The following is a 6636-nucleotide window of genomic DNA, read 5'->3' as shown; positions in this document are numbered from 1 at the left end:
CATCTTAACCTCCTTTATTTCATCTACTGCCATTCCATCCATCTCCAAAACTGAACTCTTCGTTCAAACATTTGCAAAAAACTCATTTGCAAAAAACACATTAAGATCCTCTGTGCTGATGTTTTCCATGCCCTCGCTGGCCTTAACCCTCGGAAGGCTTATGTACCTGATGGGATCCCTCCCATTGTTCTCCGAAACTGTGCCTCCGTGTTTACACCTTGCCTAGTCACACTCTTCTAACTCTGTGTATCAATATCTACCTTTCATTTTTTGATGCAAGATTGCCTACATTCAGCCTATTCCTAAAAGGGTGACCGTTCTAATCCTTCATACTACCGTCCTATTGTTTTAATTTCCTGCCTCTCTGAAGTTCTGAATCTGTCCTCAACAGGAAGATTCTTAAACATCTATCACTTCACATCTTTATTTCTGATCGCCGGTACGAGTTTTGTCAAGGCCGCTCTAATGGTGACCTTCTGGCTTTCCTTAACAAGTCTTGGTTATCCTCTTTTAGGGATTTTGGTGAAACTTTCACTGTTGCCTTAGACATAACAAAAGCTTTTCATATAGCATGGCACAAAGCCTTAATTTCCAAACTACCCTCCTACGGCTTCCATCCTTCCCTCTGTAACTTCATCGCAAGTTTCCTTTTCGACCGTTCTATTGCTGCTGTGGTAGACGGTCACTGTTCTTCTCCTAGGTCTATTACCAGTGGTGTTCCTCAGGGTCCTGTCACTCACTCTTCTTATTATTCAACAATCATCTTCTAGACCAAACTTCTTGTTCTATTCATTCCTACGCTGATGATACCACCCTGCACTTTCCCATGTCTTATCGTAAGCGTCCAGCCATTCAGAAATTAAACAGCTCACGCAGGGAAGCCACAGAACACCTAACTTGTGATCTCTATGAATTCAGATTTTGGCAAAGAAAACTTAGTATTGTTTAATGCCTCAAAAACTCAATTCCTTCATCTACAAACTTGACACAACCTTCCAGATAACTATCCCTTCCTCTTGAATGACACTCAACTGTCTCCCTCTTCACGCAACATCCTCGGTCTGTCTTTACTTATAATCTAAACTAGAAACTTCACATCTCATCTGCAGCTAAAACTGCTTCTATGAGCTTATACGTTCTGAGTCGTCTCTGTCAGTTTTTTCTCATCCCTTCCACCAAGTTGATAACTCTGTATTGGGGCCTTATCAGTCCATTTATGAAATGTACTTCACATGTATTGGAGGGGGAGGTTACACTCATACCACTCTTTTAGACAGGGTAGAATCAAAAGCTTTTCTTCTCATCAGTTTGTCTATTCTAACTGACTCTCTTCAGTCTCTCTCCCATCGCCGCAATGTTGCTTCTCTTATTATCTCCTACCGCTATTTTCACCCTAACTGCTCTTCTGATATTGCTAACTGCATGCCTCCCCTCCTCCCGTGGCCTCGCTCCACAAGACTTTTTACCCTCTCTCACCTTGTTATGTCCACCTCTCTAATGCAAGAGTTAACCGGTATTCTCAGTCATTCATCCTTTTTCTTGGTAAACACTGAAACTGCCTGCCTGCTTCTGTATGCTTCCTATGACGTGAGTTCTTTCAAGAGGGAGGTTTCAAGATACTTATCCTCAATTATTTGATCACTCTTTTTGACGGTGCTTTGGGAACTGACGTTTTAATGGACCTTTTTTTCTTCTTCTTTTTTTTTCTTTCTTCTTTTTGTTGTTGCCCTTGGCCAGTGGACCTCTTACATAAGAAAAAAAAAAATCTCCGTTGACTGGGTTGTTGCCGGTGCCAGGCAGGCGCGGGACACGTGTCTCGGGTAGGCGTCAGCTACAACTTTAATTAAATGTGGCCTAACCTAACCAAATTTCACACAATTTTTGTTCTATTTTTCTTTTGAATGAATGAAATCATTATCATCGCCATCATCATCATTATCATCAATCACCCAATCATCAATCAGTTATCACCTGCATCATCATCATCATCATCATCATCAGCATCATCATCATCATCATCATCATCATCGTACAGGAATTTAGAGAAAACGAGAAATATGAAAATATCAAACTCGGTACATTGCACAAAGACATGCAAAGAAGATAATAATCAAGCGTGCTGGACATTTTAATACAGAACAAAACTAAAGTCTTAATGGAGAATCCTGAATATAAGAGTTTACTGAAGGAATAATATACGAAACCAGCAAATTGTCAACGTTTTCTCGTAATTTTGTTTATTGTTTCGGACAATTCTCGTTTAGGAATGGCATCTTCTGTGGGTTTTTTCTTTCTTTCTTTTTTTTTTGGGCGTCTTTTCTTAGCCTTTATCCAGAAGCCTTCTTATTTACAACAGGCACAGAAAACAGAAACATTATGAAACAAAAAACAACGTTAAACTATCGTAAAGCAAGTATAACAAGTGACTACAGGGTGTAACATAACACTGAGTTCATGGCAGAAACAAACTTCTTTGTTATCGGAAAGAAAATGTGGACAAAAAGCAAATAAACCTGCTATTAGAAAGAAATGACAGGCGCAGTCTTGGTGTTAGGAAGACCACGTACAGAGAACTGACTCATCGTACAAAAAGAAAGAAAATATGCGGAGGAAAGATGAAAAGAATACAAACTCTGAAACAAAAAGAGTCTGTCTTTAAACGTTAACAAGACGACGCAGAAAAAAAAATCTACTCCTGCTACAACAAAACTGATTCACGAAGCTACAAAAGACACACAACAGGAAGAAGAAACATCACGTCATCAAAAACCTGAGGAACTGTGAAGGTGACATGAATGTGTTACTCATTAAGTTAGTAAAGAAACAAGAAAGGCGACAAAGAAACGATAAATTTGATATCAGAAAAGATTACTAAAATAATTAAAAACGAGTGTGTGTGTGTGTGTGTGTGTGTGTGTGTGTGTGTGTGTAAGCATACACGCAGGTGTGCACGGGCACGGTAATGAATGGAGGGCAGACTGCTATATATTGCAGGCCAGATAGTCTGGGCGCCACACTTACCACTGAATTATTCCGGTGCTGCTGCTGTTGCTGTGCTTCAGGTGGGTGGCATGCTGTGTGCGTGTGTGTGTGTGTGTGTGTGTGTGTGTGTGTGTGTGTGTGTGTGTGTGTGTGTGTGTGTGTTTACGAAAAGCTTCCTAAACTCTATACAAGTGAACAGGTCTTTTCATTTCCTTATAATAGACTCACAGACTCTTCTCTTTCTCCCCTCCTCCTCCTCCTCCTCCTCCTCCTCCTCCTCCTCCTCCTCCTCCTCCTCCTCCTTCTCCTCTTCCTTCGCCTCTTACCCTTCCATCCCTCATAGAATGCAGTCCTATACCACTCTCTGAAATCCTTCCCTTCCCTACGTTTAACACCACACACTCTTTCCTCTCATCTGCGTCACTTCTCCTTCTGCTCACTCATTCCCCGTCATTTATTTATTTTTTTTTATATAGGAAGGACACCCACCAAGGGCAACAAAAGCCTAATAAAAAAAAAAAAAGTCCACTGACATGCCGGTCCTAGATAGAGCCCGAAGTGGTCGTCAAAAATTAAAGGTTAAGTGTCTTGATACTTCCCTCTTGAAGGAGTTCAAGTCATACGAAGATGAAAATACAGAAGCATGCAGGCAATTCCAGAGTTTACTAGAGAAGGGGATGATGATTGGTAATACTTGTTAACTCTTGCATTAAAGGGGTGGACAGAACATGGGTGAGAGAAAGAAGAAAGTCTTGTGCAGCGAGGCCGCGTTAGGAAAGGAACCATGCAGTTAGCAATACCAGAAGAGCAGTTAGCTTGAAAATAACAATAGAAGATAGCAAGAGATGCAACATTCCGGCGATGAGAAAGAGGATGAAGACAGTCAGTTAGAGGAGAAGAGTTGATGTGACGAAAAGCTTTTGATTCCACCCTGTTTAGAAGAGCGGTATAGTAGAACCCCCCCCTGACATGTGAAGCATACTCCACACATGGATGGATAAGGCCCTTGTACAGAGTTAGCAGCTGGGGGAATGAGAAAAACTGGCAGAGACGTCTCAGAACACCTAACGTCATAGAATCTGTTTTATCTAGAGGTGAGATGTGAAATTTCCAGTTTAGATTATAAGAAAAGGACCGACAGACGATGTTCAGTGTAAAAGAGGAGGCCAGTTGAGTGTAATTGAAGAAGAGAGGATAGTTGTCTGGAAGGTTGTATCGAGTTGATAGATGGAGAAATTGAGTTTTTGAGGCATTGAACAATACCAAGTTTGTTCTGCCACAATTTGAAATTTTAGAAAGATCAGAAGTCAGGCGTTCCCTCTCTTCCCTGCGTGAAATGTTTACTTCCTGAAGGATTGGACGTTTATGAAAAGACATGGAAAAGTGCAGGGTGGTATCATCAGCGTAGGAGTGGATAGGACAAGAAGTTTGGTTTAAAAGATCATTGATGAATAATAGGAAGAGGGTGGGTGACAGGACAGAACTCTGAGAAACACCAGTGTTAATAGATTTAGGAAAAGAACAGTGACCGTCTACCACAGCAGCAATAGAACGGTCAGAAAGAAAACTTAAGATGAAGTTACAGAGAAGGATAAAAGCCGTAGAAAAATGGTTTGGAAAAGAAAGCTTTGTGTCAGACCTTATCAAAAGCTTTTGATATATCCAAGGCAACGGTAAAAGTTTCACCAAAATCACCTCACCTCAAAATCACCAGCATCACCTCACTGTCCTTCATCGCCTTTCTCTCTCGTCAGCGGTGAACTGTGTGCTGAATAGATAAATGAATAAATAAACAGACAGATAGATGAACAGATAAATAAATAAATGAGCTCGTATTTTCAAATGTTTGGGAATTATCTTTTTCACTTTTAGCAGACTACAGTGAAGTACTCTGACGCACACCACCACACACCAACACACCACGTCAGGCCATCATTCATTCCGCTCTCTCTCTCTCTCTCTCTCTCTCTCTCTCTCTCTCTCTCTCTCTCTCTCTCTCTCTCTCTTCTGCATCCTTTTTCCTCCTCTTTTTCTCATTATGCACGCTTAAAATCTCTCCCTCCCAGCCCTTCCCGTCACCTACTCTTCCCTCCTCTCCTCCTCCATGACCATCCCCTCAGCTGCTCCTCCCTCCACTCCTTCATCTCTTTCCCCTAGAGAGTCACTCTGCTATACTATCTTGTCTCTTGCACTAGTAGTTAAGAGAGAAAGGTCACCCAAACAGAATAGCAAGCAGTAAGCACCTCAGGGTCTGTTACTCTTTCATCTTCTCTTTATTCTTTTGTGTTCCTTGCTTCCTCCTTATTTATTTATTTTTTTTATGTAGGAAGGACACTGGCCAAGGGCAACAAAAATCCAATAAAAAAAAATGCCCACTGAAATGCCAGTCCCATAAAAGGGTCAAAGCAGTGGTCAAAAATTGATGAATACGCGTATTGAAACCTCCTTCTTGAAGGAATTCAAGTCATAGGAAGGTGGAAATACAGAAGCAGGCAGGGAGTTCCAGAGTTTACCAGAGCAAGAGATGAATGATTGAGAGTACTGGTTAACTCTTGCGTTAGAAAGGTGGACAGAATAGGGGTGAGAGAAAGAAGAAAGTCTTGTGCAGCGAGGCCGTGGGAGGAGGGGAGGCATGCAGCTAGCAAGATCAGAAGACCAGTTAGCATGAAAATAGCGGTAGAAGAAAGCTAGATATGCAACATTGCGGCGGTGAGAGAGAGAGAGGCTGAAGACAGTCAGTTAGAGGAAAGGAGTTGATGAGACGAAGAAAAGCTTTTGATTCCACCCTGTCTAGAAGAGCAGTATGAGTGGAACCCCCCCAGACATGTGAAGCATACTCCATACATGGACGGATAAGGCCCTTGTACAGAGTTAGCAGCTGGGAGGGGTGAGAAAAACTGGCGGAGACGTCTCAGAACACCTAACTTCATAGAAGCTGCTTTAGCTAGAGATGAGATGTGAAGTTTCCAGTTCAGATTTTAAGTAAAGGATAGACCAAGGATGTTCAGTGTAAAAAGGGGGACAGTTCAGTGTCATTGAAGAAGAGGGAATAGTTGTCTGAAAGGTTGTGTCGAGTTGATAGATGGAGGAATTGAGTTTTTGAGGCATTGAACAATACCAAGTTTGCTCTAACCCAATCAGAAGTCAAGCTTTCTGTGGCTTCCCTGCGTGAAATGTTTACCTCCGGAAGGGTTGGACGTCTGTGAAAAGACGTGGAAAAGTGCAGGGTGATATCATCAGCGTAGGAGTGGATAGGACAAGAAATTTGGTTTAGAAGATCATTAATGAATAATAAGAAGAGAGTGGGTGACAGGACAGAACCCTACGGAACACCACTATTAATAGATTTAAGAGAAGAACAGTGACCGTCTACCACAGCAGCAATAGAATGGTCAGAAAGGAAACTTGAAATGAAGTTACAGAGACAAGGAGAGAAGCCGTAGGAGGGTAGTTTGGAAATCAAATCTTTGTGCCAGACTCTATCAAAAGCTTTTGATATGTCCAAGGCAACAGCAAAAGTTTCACTAAAATCTTTAAAAGAGGATGACCAAGACTCAGTAAGGAAAGCCAGAAGATTACCAGTAGAGCGGCCTTGAAGGAACCCATACTGGCGATCAAACAGAAGATCGTGAAGTGATAGATGTTTAAGAATCT

At 41.7% G+C, this 6636-nt stretch overlaps 1 protein-coding gene across 2 annotated transcripts in view; it reads left to right on the top strand.

The window, feature by feature from the left end:
* LOC135108556 (uncharacterized) overlaps window positions 1-6636 on the top strand; it is a 65042-nt gene that overhangs the window by 10953 nt on the left and 47453 nt on the right. Inside the window, exon 1 of one of the 2 annotated variants that reach the window (XM_064019686.1) lies at window positions 3019-3062. The exons of the other annotated variant lie outside the window; for it this stretch is intronic. The gene's annotated coding sequence lies outside the window, so the exon portion shown is untranslated. Of the gene's footprint in view, window positions 1-3018; window positions 3063-6636 lie in introns of those variants that run through there. 2 annotated transcript variants of the gene reach the window in all.

This window comes from Scylla paramamosain, chromosome 17 (genome assembly GCF_035594125.1).
Source record: "Scylla paramamosain isolate STU-SP2022 chromosome 17, ASM3559412v1, whole genome shotgun sequence".
Classification (NCBI taxonomy): Eukaryota; Metazoa; Arthropoda; class Malacostraca; order Decapoda; family Portunidae; genus Scylla; species Scylla paramamosain.
The sequence above is the reverse complement of the archived record's forward strand: the minus strand, read 5'-3'. Positions and strand labels throughout refer to the sequence as shown.